Genomic DNA, 15296 nt, shown 5'->3' with positions numbered 1-15296 from the left:
GAAAATAAGTGTGTTATGGTTGTTTTAGATCACTATGCTTGGGGCAATTTGTTAAGCAACATAGATAAGTAATACACTGTCCCAGGGAGCAGATTTAGGACCATATGTAAAAAGTTACAGAAAAACAGACAAGCTCAATATATGGAAGAAATTTTTAGCAATTGCGGATAATACAGCAATACGTTGAAATATCTTGTAGTAGTGGGATTTATGCAAGTGTTTGAGTGGAGGCCAGATGCCCACCTGTTGCCGGTGATACTGAAGAATCTACATTATAGTGAAAATCACTGCACTAAATACACTCCTTGTCAAACTCTTTAAGATTTTATTTTTTTTTCTTATCAAAGCTGTGTTCCTATTTATTCAGTAGACATTTAATGAGAACCTACTATGTAGTAGGCACTGTGTTAGGCATTTTGGATAGATAGATGAAAAATATATTTAGTCACTTTCCTAAACAAGTTTCTATTTAAGTTAGAAAACAAACAAAACAATCAACACACTGCATTTGTGTGAACTTTACCTAAAGTAACATATGAACTGAACACAATCAACAAAGGGATAGCACTTTCCTCTTCCAGGAATTAAGAGCACATCATTTACTCTTTATTTATTTATTTATTTATTTATTTATTTATTTATTTATTTATTTTTGAGACAGAGTCTTGCTCTGTCACCCAGTGGCATAATCGTGGCTCACTGCAACCTCTGCCTCCTGGGTTCAAGCAATTCTTCTGCCTCAGCCTCCCGAGTAGCTGGGACTACAGGCACACACCACCACACCCTACTAATTTTTGCATTTTTAGTACAGACAGGGTTTCACCATATTGGCAAGGTTGGTCTCGAACTCCTGACTTCATGATCCACCCGCCTCAGCCTTCCAAAGCACTGGGATTACAGGTGTGAGTCATTGCGCCCGGCACATTATTTTTTGTTCACATGACAACCCTATGAGGTAGAGAGTTATGATTAATTTGCTGAAATCTCACAGCTAATGGCACACCAAGTTTCAAACTCAGGTGTAGGCTCTTCTTATAAGGGCATAATGATGTCCAAGTCTCCTTAACTTCATGTTTCATAGATCAGTCTGCATTTTAGCATGTAAGTCCTATACAGTTGTTCATGGTATGCCCTTATTCTCCTTTTGATGTCTACAGGGCCCATAGTGATATCCTCATCTGGACTGAAACATTCTTAATATTGGTAATTTGGTTTTCTCTTTGTCAGTCTTGTTAGAGTTTTGCCAATTTTATTGATCTTTTCAATAAAACATCTCTTTGTTTCATTGATTTTCTTTATTGTTTTTATATTTCTACTTTCGTTGATTTCCATTCTATCTTTACTATTTTTGTCTTCTGTTTACTTTGGGTTTATTTTGTTTTTTGTTTTCTAAGTTGTTAAGATGTGAACTTAGATTACTTTTTAATAATCCTCCTTTTTATGGATGTATGTAATGCCATAAATTTTTTTCTTAGTATTGCTTTACTGTGTCCCACAGATTTTGATATGTAATTTCATGTTCATTCAGTTCCACATTTTTCATTTTCAAGACTTCTTCTTAGAGAAATAGATTATTTAGTTGTCATTTCCCAAGTATTTGAAGGTTTCCTATTATCTTTCTGTTATTGATTTCTAGTTTGGTTCCATTGTGGTCGGAAAGCACATTCCATATGACTTAAATTCTTATAACTTGTTGGGGTTTGTCTTATGGCTCAAATATGCTCTATCTTGCTATATGTGCTGTGGGCACTTGAAGAGTGTGTATTCTGCTGTTGTTGAATGGAGTGTTCTATAAACGTCAATTACAGCCTGTTGGTTGACAGCATTGCTTAGTTCTTCTGTATTTTTGCTGATTTTCTCTTTGGTGTTCTACCAATTGTTAAGGAGTGTCGAAGTCTCCAACTATATTGTGGATTTTCCTACTTCTCCTTTCATTTCTATCAATGTTTGTGTCATATAGTTTGCAACTCAGTTTCTTAGATCATATATATTTAAGATTTCTATGTCTTCTTCATGTATTGACCCTTTTGCCATTATATAATGTCATTCTCTGGTAATTTTCTTTGCTTTGTAGTCTACTTTATCTGCAATTCATATAGTTACTTCTACTTTTCCTTTGCTTAATATTTGTGTGGTATATTTTTTCCATCCTTTTATTTTCAGTCTCCCTATATTATAATGTTTTAAGTGAATTTCTTATAGACAGAATGTAGCTGGGTCAAGATTGTTAAATCTACTCAGTATATCTTTAACTTTTAATTGGCTTTTTGAACCACTGTTTAGGCTTAAATCTCCCATTTTATTTTTGCTTTCTGTTTGTGCTTTTGCTCTTGTTTACTTTTTCCATCCTTCCTATAGATTGCATAAACCTTTTGTGGAATTCCACTTTGATTAATCTTTAATGTTTTTGAGCATATCTCTTTGTATAAGTTTATTAGTAGTTACTATAGTCTATTATATATACATAGTAAATCACTGTCTAGTTGTGTCATCATTTTACAAGTTTACTATTAAAAAAATCTTATGCTATGAGTTGTGAGATTTTTTTTGGGCTTTTTGAATCCTTGTTCTGCCTTTTATTTTTCTTAATTTTCAAAATTTCTTAGCATTTTTATGTTCCTCCCCTCCAAAACTCATGTTGAAATCTAATTGCCACTGTAACAGTATTAAGAGACGGGACTTTAAGGAGGTGTTATCCATACCATTGTCACAGGAATGGACTAATACCATTATCATGGAAGTGGGTTCATTATCACAAGTGTGGGCTTACCCCTTCTTACTTTCTTTGCCCTTGCACCAGGTGATGCTTTCTGCCATGTTATGATGCATCAAGAAGGCGCTCATCAGATGCTGACACCTTGATATTTGACTTCTTGACTTCCAAAACTATGATAAAATACATTTCTATTTATTATAAATTGCCCAGTCTGTGGCACAAACAGACTAAGATACTTTGCCTTGTTTTATGTCCCTTTACCTTCTCTATTTATAATGTAAGTATCTTAAATATTCCCACTACATAATTTAGAACCATATTATACAATGCTGTATTTTTGCTCCAACTATCAAACATAATTAAAAAAAACTTACGAGAGAAAGAAAGCCTGTTGTATTTACCCATATGCTCACTTACCATGTTTTCTATTCTTTCCTATGTTCTAAGTTTCCTTCTTTTGTTTTTACTTTCTGTTTAGAGAACTTCCTTTAGCCATTCTTTTAGGGTATGTCCACTGGTGACAAATTCTCTTAGCTTTTCTTCATCTGATAATCTCTTGATTTCTCCTTCATTCTGAAGAATGTTTTCACTGGGTATAAGATTTTGGGTTGGTAGTTCTTTCTTTTCAGTACTTGAATAATATTATGCCATTTCATTCTAGCCTTCATGGTTTCTGATGAGAACTCCACTGACATTCTAACTATTTTCCCACTATAGGCAAGGTGTTACTTTTCTCTTTCAATATTTGTTACATGTCTTCAGTTTTCAGAAGTTTAATTATTATGTGTCTTAGCATGGACTTCTTTGGGTTTTCCCTTTTGGGGTTTGCTCAGCTTCTTGACTCTGTAAACTTATTTCTCCTGTCAAATTTAGAAAGTTTTCAGCTGTTATTTCTTCAAGTACTTTTTCAGTCCTGCCTTTTTTCTCCTCTCCTTCTGGTACTCTGATGACATGAATGTTAAATTGTTTGTTATAGTCCCACAAGTCTCTGAGGCTATATTCTTTCTCTTTTCAGTCTATTATCTCTTTGCTGTTCAGAGTGAGCAACCTCTATTTTTCTATTTTCCAGTTCACTGATTCTTTCCTCTGTCCTCTATTCTATTGATGAGCCTATGAACTGAGCCTTTTATTTTGGTTACTGCATTTTTTCCATTCTAAAATTCCCATTTGGTTTTTCTTTAGATCTTCCATTTCTTTGCTGAGACTTACTATTTCTTTGCTGGTCTTTTTATTTCCCATTTTTAATTTATTCCTAGTGTTTCATTAATTGCTTATTGGAGCATTTTTATCATGACTACTTTGGAATTATTGTCAGATTAATTTAGCCTCTTTGTCATCTCAGTGTTATCATCTATTGCTTGTCTTTCTTCATTCAGTTTGAGATCTTTCTGGTTCCTGTGTGACAAATGATTTTCAATTGAAACCTCATTTTTGCATTGAATTATAAGACTCTGGGGGTCTTATTTTAGCCTTCTGTTTTGGCTGGCTTTTATTTTTAGACCACTCCAGAAGGAAAAGGAGGTGGGGTGCCACCTTGTTACTAATAGGTAGAGGTGGAAATCCAGGCTCCCCTCTTGTCCTCAGTCAGTATCTGTGTGGGGGAGGACTCTGTTTCTGTTGGGTGGGTTGGGGATTCTGGGGCCCCATGTGGTTTCCACTAACATCGAGGTGGAGATGGCCTTGTTATCACTATGCAATTGCGAAAATCCTAACTCTCCACTAGAGCTTCTCTGACACTATTCCAGTGGGAAACAGCCTTGTTGCTGCTGAGTGAGAGTAAAAGCTTAGGCTCCTCGTGTAGTTTCCACTGACATTACAGGGGTAGGGAGGGGCTTATTATCAATGAGGTGGAGATAAAAGTCTTGGCTCCTTATGTGGCCTTCCCTGATTCCATCATGGTGGAGACTTAGGCTGCTTCATTACAGCATTGTGATGGTGGAAGTCTAGGCCTTTGCAGGCATGTAGGATAAGGTCACAGTTTTCCTGTGGTGTTTACTTGGAATAAAACGGTTATTATGTAAGTTTTCTGCTTTGCCAAGCTGCACATTTTCTTGTCCTTTGACTAGAGACAGCAAGCTTCTTTGGGACTTTTAATGTCTGCACCCACAGGCATTTCTGGGTTGCTAACCTCCTCAGCTCCAAACCTAGTATACATGAGGCAAAAAGAAAATCCAGGGAACTCACCTCCATGTTGTTCCTTGGGTCATCATGTCTCTAGCTGGTCCACCTACTTTTCTCTATCTTTTAGAGTTTTCTTCTGCTAGTTCATATATAATGTCCAGGGTTTTTAGTATATAGTGGCAGGAATACCAAAAGGTATGTCTACTACATCTTCCCGGAAGACAAAGTTACTCATTCTGCATTTTAAATACAAGTATAACTAAGAATTTCATTGCAAGGCTTGGAAAATCCTACTGCTAAGAAACAGTCATGACTTTATAGGAACCCATAAAAGCTAATGGTTGGGAGCCAAAACTAACTTTTCTAATAGAGAGAGACTTTATATAAGTTTTCATTCAATGTTACTGTTTTGTTTGGGAACTCCTTTTGACCTGTGATAGATATGACATGTCATAAAAAGGATATTAAAAGTCATTCCTGAGCTTGAAGTGATTTGATGATAAGTAAAGGAGGCTTTATTATGTTTAGTAGCACTTTGAGGTTTTAGGAGAACTCTGTTGCCTGGTTGCTTTGAATAAGAAAATAAGTTATTCTAGGCCAGGCACTATGTCTGAATGATCTGCTCAGTATCTCAAATCAGTTACATCATTTATATATGTACATGTCAGGAATACAAACTGCAAGTCTCAAAAGGTGGGCAGAAAAATATTCCTTAGGACACCTCCCCATGGAACAGCTTAGATTTGGTTCAGGCCAGAAATTGACAGATAATGAACCCGCAAGATACCGTCTAAGTTTTATAAAGTGAAAGAAATGATTGGGAGTGTCAGGTTACATTCTGGGATTCAAAACAAATATTTCAGAAAGGATCCTGTTACTTTTTGTAAATTGCAAAACAAAACCTTCTATTTTGGAAAAACCCTCCCTCCCTTACAAAAAACACCCAGAAAGACTGCTTGGGTGAGACTCACACTTGGGTGATGAAGACAAATCACACTGGAGCAGTCCAGAAAATACTTTGCTGGTGTTGGTTTGGTCCAAGCACACTGTGTACTTGAGCAATGTGTGTGAGTCTTTGGACAGGGTAGGGGTAAGGGAATAAAAAAGCAACTCAAAGTGTTCTCCGCCAGAGCTGAAAGCAACTCTCCTTGACACTCTTCAATTTTCTTTCCCAAACAGTCCTGACATGGCCTTTCAGTATCAACTAGATATTCCCAGAGAGTGCCTATAACCCGTCAAAGATCTTTGTTTTCTTATGTCAATATGTTTATTATCAGCAAAAATCTCACTATTCAGAAAGAATAGAAGTTAAATGGTATTCGGCCTCAGAGTAGTTGGCTCTTACTTTATTTCATAAAACTATGTTTTCCAAATCTTATGTAATGTGAGACCTGGGAAATGCATGAAACATAAGCACGTGGATTCTAAATTCCCCTTGGGAATCTCTACAATGTTCTACGCAATGAGCTTAAAGATATACACATTAAGCAGGTAGTCTTGCTAGCAAGAGATTTTTCTTCAGGATCTAACAATTAGCTCCCTGGCCAGGACTAAGAAGTCAAACCAAATAAGAGCACTGACAATCTAAGATTTAAAGAGGCAGCTCCTTTAGCTGCCTTCCTATCCCTGCATAATGGTTCTCTAGTAATGCAATGGAAGCACATCTTGAGGGAACATTTGCAAAACCTGACTTTATTCTTTGCTTTAGCCTCTAAAAAGGGAGACCAGAGTTCTTCACATTTTCTTTTCTTCTTCTTCTTCTTTTTTTTTTTTTTTTTTTTAGACAGAGTCTGGCTCTGTTGCCCAGGCTGGAGTGCAGTGGCGCAGTCTTGACTCACTGCAACCTCCACCTCCCGAGTTCAAGTGATTCTCTTGCCTCCGCCTCCTGAGGTGCGCTACAGGTACATGCCACTAAGCCCAGCTAATTTTTGTATTTTAGTAGAGATGGGGTTTCATCACATTGGCCAGGCTGGTCTTGAACTCCTGACCTCAAGTGATCTGCCCGCCACAGCTTCCCAAATTGTTGGGATTACAGGCATGAGCCACCATGCTCAGCCCAGAGTTCTCCACATTTCTGAAGAGAATGTAAAAATATCTCTTGCAGTGCTGAAAACAACATACTCTCCAATCTAAAGGAGCCAGAACCCCAGTGCAAGTGATGATATAAGGAAAATGCATCCAGTGCTTAGAGGAGAACAGCCAAACAGCAAAAAACACAACAGCAAATGCTGTCTTCATAGCAAAATGATAGGACTATAGAGAGAGGAAACAATGAACCCAAAGGTGGTATCTGCATGATGAACTGGATTGTCCCCACACCCATAATAACCGAATAGTCCCCCCACAGACTGAAGCATGTACGCTGTTTGCCAAGCATGCTGTGGTGGGAAAAGCACAATTCTAGAGCCAGGCAGACTGGGTTTGAATCCCAATTCCGTTACTTACTAGCTATGTAACCTAGTACTGGTTGTCTAATTTCTCAGATCTCAATTTTCCTATCTGTAAAACAAGCATTCGTTTATTAGTTTGGCATTTAATCAATGCTTATTGTGTGGCAAACATTGCAGTAGGTCCAAAGTAACACAATGATGAATAAAACAGGCTTCTTGTGAGTTCCGATTTAAATGAAATAATACATGTAAAGCACCTAGTACAGAGACTGGTACATAGGAGATGATTAATCATTTTTATTTCCTTTCTCCTCTTTTATCCCTTCACAGATGTAGAGGTAGCTAAATCCCAAACCACTGTTTGTTCATCAAAAGATAAATACTACCATCTCTACCTTCAACACAAAGAAAGTGTCAATCCATGGACTGGCTCCTCTCAGGATAATTTGGTGTCTCGAGTGTGAAGTCTTTTCGCTGGAGCTTGAGATGCAGGAGAAGAGGGAATTCTAAAAGTTTCCCATCATGCACCTGCCCTGACCATCTCCCACCTATTCTGGACCTACTCTTGACTAAGAGTCACATGGTGTAGGGAATCGAGTACAGAAAGCAGAGGATGTGCTGGTTCACTTTCCTGAACCAGTAACTAACCACCTGACAGGAGGCAAGTCATTTCAGCCATCATCTACTGAAGTCCTTATAAGTGCCCCCACTACTCTGAAAATTCCTTGAGATAAGGATGGATTTACTTATGCCCCTTCCTTTAGTGACTACCAAAGTGCAAATAGTTGGCACTCAAAATACATTCATTGAATGTAAAATTGGGATCATTATTTTTCCCTTTTTTTTTTTTTTTGCCTGCTTCATCTTTCCTTCACATAAAATTGGGATCATTCTGCCTTGCCCATGTTGTAGGGTTTTTATAAAGATTAAATGAGTGCATTTCTATAAAAAGTCTTTGAGGTTGTAAAATATGCAAATGTAAGGAATCTGCCTGTTTTGGGTATAGGAAAAAAGTAGAAAAAAGAAGAAATGAGAAAGATAAAAGAGAGCTGGGAGTGAGGTGGGCAGCTATATTTGAAAGCAATCTGAAGCCACTCGGAGGTGAAGGAAAGAGATTTAAGTCACAGCCCATCAGTCTTTCAGAGACTGTTCTTCAAGACCTACTCAAAGACATTCTGTCCTATGAGCAGCTTTAGGGTACTGGGAAAAAGAATTATGACAGTCACATCGTATGATGAAATACCAAGTAGCATTTCAAAGGTCATGCTCCAGAAAGTCTGGTAATGAGATGAGAAAAATGCTTAAGCATAAATTATGTGATTTTAAAAATAAAGCAGTTGAGATCTTAATTTTGTGAAAAAAAAAAAAGGAAATAGAAAAAGTATATATAATAAAAACACATAGAAGCGATGAGAAAAGACTGAGAAGAGATGTATCAATGATACCAGTAATATACTATGACATTTTAATTGTCTTTTTAATATATATGCATATTTTATACACTCTTCAATGAATAAGTGAATAATTGGAAATATAACTCTGTGTGTGTGTTTGTGTAAACATATTCTGTTCTTCACTGTTCTATCCAGGAACTGATTTAGATCTGAATCAATTGTTCCAAGAACCAAAATCACCAGGAACTGAATCACATTCAATCACCTTGAACCAAGTCCCAATTTGAAAAAATGAGACCTATAATTCAGCTTTTTGGTTTTGTCAGCTATAAGGCTAGATTGGGCTCTTTCCCCTTCAGCCTTGGAAGTTAGATGCCTGGTTCCCACAATGGCTCTTCTTCTAATAGCTGTGTGCCCTCAGACATGTCACTGCCCCTCTCTGGGCCTCCCTCCTGTGCTGTAAAATGATGGGGCTGCAATCAGGGCCGCCTGCGCAGTTGTTATGCCACTCATGACCTTCTCCTGGCTCTTTTCCTCTGTGTTCGTTTTTTTTTTTCCATTTTACTGCCCCTTTCAATACTTCCCAAGGAAAAGAAGTCAAATGCAAATGAGTTTTTTGAGTTTTTGTTGACACCTCTAACTGCAGGTTGGAAGGCTCCACGGTCTTTGGCCCTGGTGGGGTAGGTTCTGCTCGCTCGGGAATCAGGCCTGAGCTGGCTCTGATCCCTCTCCCTTCTCCTAATCACTGTCCTGGCTGCAGAACTCTAGGCTGGCACCAAAACAGCAGCCACCATTTGGCTGACACAGGACATAATTTTTAATCACGGGAAGTACAAAAGGCCTCTTTTCTTCACGCAGGTTCAAGTATCTGCTTTGGGGTTATGTCTGTCTGTATTTGGCAGGGCTGGTCTTGGGGAAGGTCCGGTATTCGTGACCGAAAGGTCAGTCTCCTTCCTTTTCCAGGAATGGAAGCGGCACAAATTGTTCTGATCAGGGAGCAATAACACGCCACGACCCCCAGGGCTCCCAGGCAGGCGGAGGGGGCACCCAGTCTCAGCAGCCCACGACCTGCTCGCCCCCACGAGCCGCATGCCTCACATTTCCCCAGCTCCAGCCTCCTTTCAAAGGCCCTTTATTAAACCACCAACTATTTGCTGTCGAGACATTTAGGATGAAATCATTGTGTTAAACAAATAAACGCAGCTTCGTCCAGATTTCTGCTCTGGGAGCAGAGTAAGAAAATAATTTCTGTCTGCTCACCACAAAAGCGACTGGAAAGGTCCAAAGAAAAATATTATTTTTACTCCATTGTGTGAAATATTGTCCTGGAGGATCTGACGGGCTGATCGTTTGAAGAGTTTGTGCTGGCAGGTTTCAAGGGTCCCCTGGGTCGGCCCCCTGGGATTGTTTTCTGCATTAATAAACTTAGCATGATGTGTGTTAAAAGGAACATTCTGTTTGCTTTGTAAATAAGGGATGTCAAACAAGAAGCAGAAGCCCTACAGACACTAGGTGATGTGTTCTCAGAGTGGGGAGAGAGAGGCGGGTGGGAGAGGCACCCTGGAAAAATGGGCATCACTGGGGCTCCCTGAACTGAGCGGAGGCCTTGTTGGGAAAACAAATCAGTCTGTTTGAGTCCAAACCAGGCCATTTCCTCACTGATCCTGGTGGGAAAGCTGCACACTTTGCCCTGAACCAGCAGGATACGGGCTTGGGAAGGAAAGTTCTCAAGTGTCTGTCAGCTGTGTGGTGGAGATGATGGCGCCCGGCAGAGGCCCTCCCCACACCCGCACCGTTCCCCTCCCTTTTGGAGAAGGTTCTTGGCTTGCTGGGGTCTCCCAGAGCCGGAGGGCAGGAGGGGGCAGAGGTTAAAGCCATATCTTTGGGAATGATGATCTGACTCTCGCCCCCTCTATCCCTCTCATACGCCTTCCTCAGATGTCACTGCAGCCCCAAGCGGGTTCCCTTGTCAAATTCCTGACGGGCCCCCGGGGACGCTGACATCGTGGGAGACACATCACCCTGGCCCTGTGATCCTTGCCTCTGCGGGGAACCTGCAGGAGCCAGGGTAGGATGTGTACCGTCTCTGGCTCAAGTATTTGCTATTTTCACAGGTGCCGCCCCTGGCCCCGCAGCCCTCTCCGTTGTCCGCTGTCCGCTCCAATGTTATTGAAGGCTCCCCAGACCTCCCAGGCATTCTCATTTCCACCCGCTGCCCTGCTGTTCTCCTCCCTCTCTCCCTAAATTCTCCATTCCGCTCTGCGGTCCTGGGAGGACTCCCTTACCATCCATTTCTATTCTGGAAAGTCCTGTCCCTCTCCTTGCCCGAAAGTTCAAACTGTTTCTTGAAGCTTTGGAAGAAGGGGACGACAGGGAATGCTGAGTTTTGTTTAGTGAGAAATACAGACCCTCAGAGCTTTAAGGGCCTAGACAGAGAAACCCGGGCCTGCCGCCAGGCACCATTAGAATCACCTGGAGACCCTTTACAGGTTCTGTTTTCTGAGCCCACATCCAAGCAGTTCTGCTTCAGGTACCTTGGGGTGATGCTCAAACCTCAAAACTTTGTAAAGTTTTGGTGACTCCAGCAGTGGATAATTTCAAGCACAGCAACCAAGCACCCAAGCCAAAACTATCCATCTTACCCACGTGCTTATTTCATGGAGGAGTAAGCGATGTGTCCAAAGTCTCTGTATTAGTTTCCTGTGAATGCTGTAACTAAGTGCCACGAACTGGGGGGCTTAAACAACAGAAATGTCTTCTCCCACAGTGCTGGAGGCTGGAAGGCCAAAATCCAGGTGTTGGCAGAGCCAGGCTCCCTCTGGAGGATCTAGGGAAGGGTCCTTGCCTCTCCCAGCCTCCCTCGGCTGCTGGCATTCCTTGGCTTGTGGCTGCATCTCTCTCTCTGTCTTCCCTTTGCCTTCTCCTCTCTTCTGTCTGTGTTATTTCCCTCTTTCTCATTAATACATAAGTGGGGGCAGAAAAGTGCTGGATAGAGAAGGGCGTGGACCCTGGTAAGAGCTCCACCCCTGGGCTTGTGCCGGTAGACCTAGGTGAGGACAGGCATTTCTGTTTTCCTGCCTAAATGTTGCATTGCCCAAGACCACCCTCGCCTTCTTCAACCCTATCCTGTGCCTATGAAAACCCCGAGACCCTAGCAGGCAGAGACACAAGCAGCTGGACATTGAGAGGACATGGAGAGCGCACAGATAAGCACCGGCAGGCCGGCATGGTGGAATGACACAGAGTTTGGCCAGGGCTGTTGGAGGAGAGCCCGAGCTGCTGAGTGGCCTGACTCCAGGGGAAAACCATCTCCCTTCTGCCTTCCCCATCTGCTGAGAGCTACTTCCACTCAATAAAGCCTTGCACTCATTCTCCAAGCCCGTGCGTGATCCAATGATCCTAGTACACCGAGGCATCAGAGCACTGAAGTGAGCCACACCCTGCATCACACGCCGTGCAAGGGAAACAAGGGAACGTTTCCCATCTCATTATGACACTGATGGCATTTTGATCCTACCTGGATAAGCCAGGATAAGTTTCTCCTCTCAAAATCTGAACTACATCTTTTTCTATATAAAGTGATAATTACTCTTACCATAGGCGGTGATATTCACAGGTTCTAGCAATTAGCACTTGAACGTATTTTTTATGGGGCCACCGTTCAGTCTACTACAATCCCTCAGTCAGTGGCTGAGTCAGGGCTGGAATCTGGATCTTTTTATTTCCTCTAGAGTGTATCTGCTGCTCTACACCATTTTTAGCAAGCAACAAATCATCCTGAAAGATCTATTTTAAAAGATGACCCCCTATCTGAGAGCATTTGGGGCCACACACTTCCTTTTGAAGCAGTGTAGTGTGAATTTATGTGCAGGGTTTTGTAGTCAGCAGACTTAAGTTCAAACCTCAGCACTTACTTATTTTGCCAGCTGCCTCATCTGTACATTGGGGATAATCACATAGACTTGTTTTGAGGGTTAATTGAAATAATGCATGTAACACACTTAGCAGAATCAAGCATACAGTATAGGCTTGATTCGTTTGCCAGGGCTGCCATAACAAAGTACTGCAGTCTGGGTGCATTAAAAAGCAGAAATTAATCCTCACCATTCTGGAAGCTGAAAGTCGGCAGGTTTGGTTTCTTCTGAGGCCTCTCTCCTTGACTTAAAGTTGACCAACTTCATGCTGCGCCTTCAGACGGCCGATGGCCTTCTCTCTGTACATAGGCACTCCTGGTGTCTCTTCTTCTCCTGATGAGGACACCAGTCCTGCTATATTAGGACCCCAGCATTTTGACTTCATTTAGCATTTATTATGCCTTTAAAGCCCTATCTCCAAGTACAGTCACAGTGACGGTTAAAGCTTCAGTATATAAATTTTGAGGGAAAACAATTCAGTCTATAACAAAGTTCAGCGTTAATTATTAGTATTATTATTGGTCAAGCAGGAGTTAAATATTTTATCACTAAAAACTATTCAATGGTGGCTCACATCTTTAATATCTCAGCACTTTGGGAGACCCAGGTGGGAGGATTACTTGAGCCAGGAGTTCAAGACCAGCCTGAGTGACATAGTGAGATCCCCGTCTCTACAAAAAACTTTTTTAAAAAGCTGACTAATCATGATGGCACCCACCTGTAGTTGCAGCTACTTGAGAGGCTGAGGTGAGAGGATCGCTTAAGCCCAGGAAGGCCAGGCTGCAGTGGGCAGTGATCATGTCCCTGTACTATATCCTGGGTGACAGAGCAAGACCCTGTCTCAAAAACAAAAAAACAAAACAAAATAACAATAACAAAAACTATTAAAGCCCCCCCACACATGCTCTTTTTGTCAAAAATAAGGAATAAACAAAATATGCAACGGGTATATTGCTAATGCAACATTAGCAACCAATGAGCTGGACTAAAATTGAACAGTGGATGGAGGTACTGGAAGCCCTCACTTGGGAGGCAGGGGGCAAGTGGCCCATACAGGGAAAAGGACCAAGACTGCAGAATATGACAGATCGAATGGGAGCAATTTTGGGAAGTTACACAGAGCTCCTCTTCCTGCACTTATAGCTAAGTTGTCTCCAGGGAGTTGCCACCTGCTTGGCATCCTGGCAAGCCTTCTCAGTAGCCACCCGTAGCCTGCTACCCTTCCTTGCCAGTCTGTTTTAAGAGTAATAGGAGCAAAAGGAATCAGGGAAAAGTACCTGAATGCCTACATTCCCAGCACTTTGGGAGGCCGAGGTGGGTGGATCATGAGGTCAAGAAATCAAGACCATCCTGACCAACATGGTGAAACCTTGTCTTTACTAAAAATATAAAAATTAGCTGGGCGTTGTGATGCACGCCTATGGTCCCAGCTACTCAGGAGGCTGACGCAGGAGAATTGCTTGAACCAGGAAAGCAGAGGTTGCAGTGAGTCGAGATCACGCCACTGTACTCCAGCCAGGCAACTGAGCAAGACTCCACTTCAAAAAAAAAAAAAAAAAAAAGAAAGAAAAAAAGAAAAGAAAAGAAAAGAAAGAAAGAAAGAAAGAAAAGAAAGGTACCTCAGAATGGACAGAAATGAGAAGCTGTGATCTAGAGCCTTTGAAAGATTTCGTGTTGCCTTTGTAAAATCCTTGGCTTCCTCTGGCCAGTATTAAAGGGAAAATTCCTCATGGGCAGGCTTAGCATATCTCCCAGCATCATGGAGTTGCTGAGATTCTTCATCATGTTGCCATTTTTAGCAGGTATAGGAAGATCTGCTTTAAAAGGTAACTTCCTCAGGGGCTTGTCTCCCCTCTGACACTCCCACAGTGGAGCTCCATCTCCATCACTGTCTCCCAGGGATTTCTTTTCTTCATCTTGCCCCATGAGCAGTGGGTGACCAGAAATCCTAATCCTGCTCCTGGAGGAAAGGTCAAGACAGTAAGATATGGGTGAAGCCTGATTGTTAAGGTCACTTCATAGTGAGGGGAAGACAGGTTGGCCCCCAGCATCTTCCCAGAGCTTTGTGCTAGAAGGCAGCCCAGGCCAAAACCTTCAAGAAAGCATGCCATGTGTCCACAGTGTATAACCAGAACAGAATGAAAACATTCTTCTCTAGCATGTTTACTGTGTGTCCATTTTCCTCTGCTGGTTAGTGCCACTTGTTTTCCTGCTCCTGACTTCTCTTTAGCTGGTTGTTTTTTTCATGTAAACTTCAAAGTTGTACCCAACCAAGAATTTACACTGTACCAAATATTTGTAAAAAAAAATAATAATAAAGGAAGGGCTCTTTACATACTGTAGGAAAAAAGATGAAGACTCATTTTGCAGGAAAAAAGATGAAGGCTCTTTAAAGATCATAGGAAAAAATATGAGACTCAGTAGTTTCTGTACTATCTCCTACACGTCTCCATGCAGCTCCCTTAATGATGCTTCTGCCTTGTCCTCCTTGCATTGTGGGGTCTGCCTATAAGGTAACCAAAGCTTGGCCACCGAGGGAGTAATAACAACTTAAATTAGCTCCAGCTATGGAAAAAATCAGAATCATGATGTGATGACAATGTTTCCATGGAAGTTTAAAATAATGCTAGAGGATCACTCAACATCTTACAACTGCTGCAGTCCTCCCTGGAGTTCTTGCTTCTCACATACATTGGAAGATGGGATTGTGAGTCAAAAAACGTCCTGCACAAAACGATGAATTAAACTGGACCAGTTCTAT

General features: G+C 41.3%; 1 long non-coding RNA gene across 1 annotated transcript; it reads left to right on the top strand.

Annotated features, from left to right (window-relative positions):
* The first annotated feature begins 9217 nt into the window (after positions 1 to 9217).
* Positions 9218 to 10067, top strand: LOC141583476 (uncharacterized). Its single transcript, XR_012516099.1, has 2 exons — positions 9218 to 9275; positions 9594 to 10067. It is a non-coding gene; the product is annotated as an uncharacterized LOC141583476 (long non-coding RNA).
* Positions 10068 to 15296: the final 5229 nt, after the last annotated feature.

This window comes from Saimiri boliviensis, chromosome 1, assembly GCF_048565385.1.
Source record: "Saimiri boliviensis isolate mSaiBol1 chromosome 1, mSaiBol1.pri, whole genome shotgun sequence".
Taxonomy (NCBI): Eukaryota; Metazoa; Chordata; class Mammalia; order Primates; family Cebidae; genus Saimiri; species Saimiri boliviensis.
Note: the sequence above shows the minus strand (reverse complement) of the source record. Positions and strands in the feature narration are given on the sequence as shown.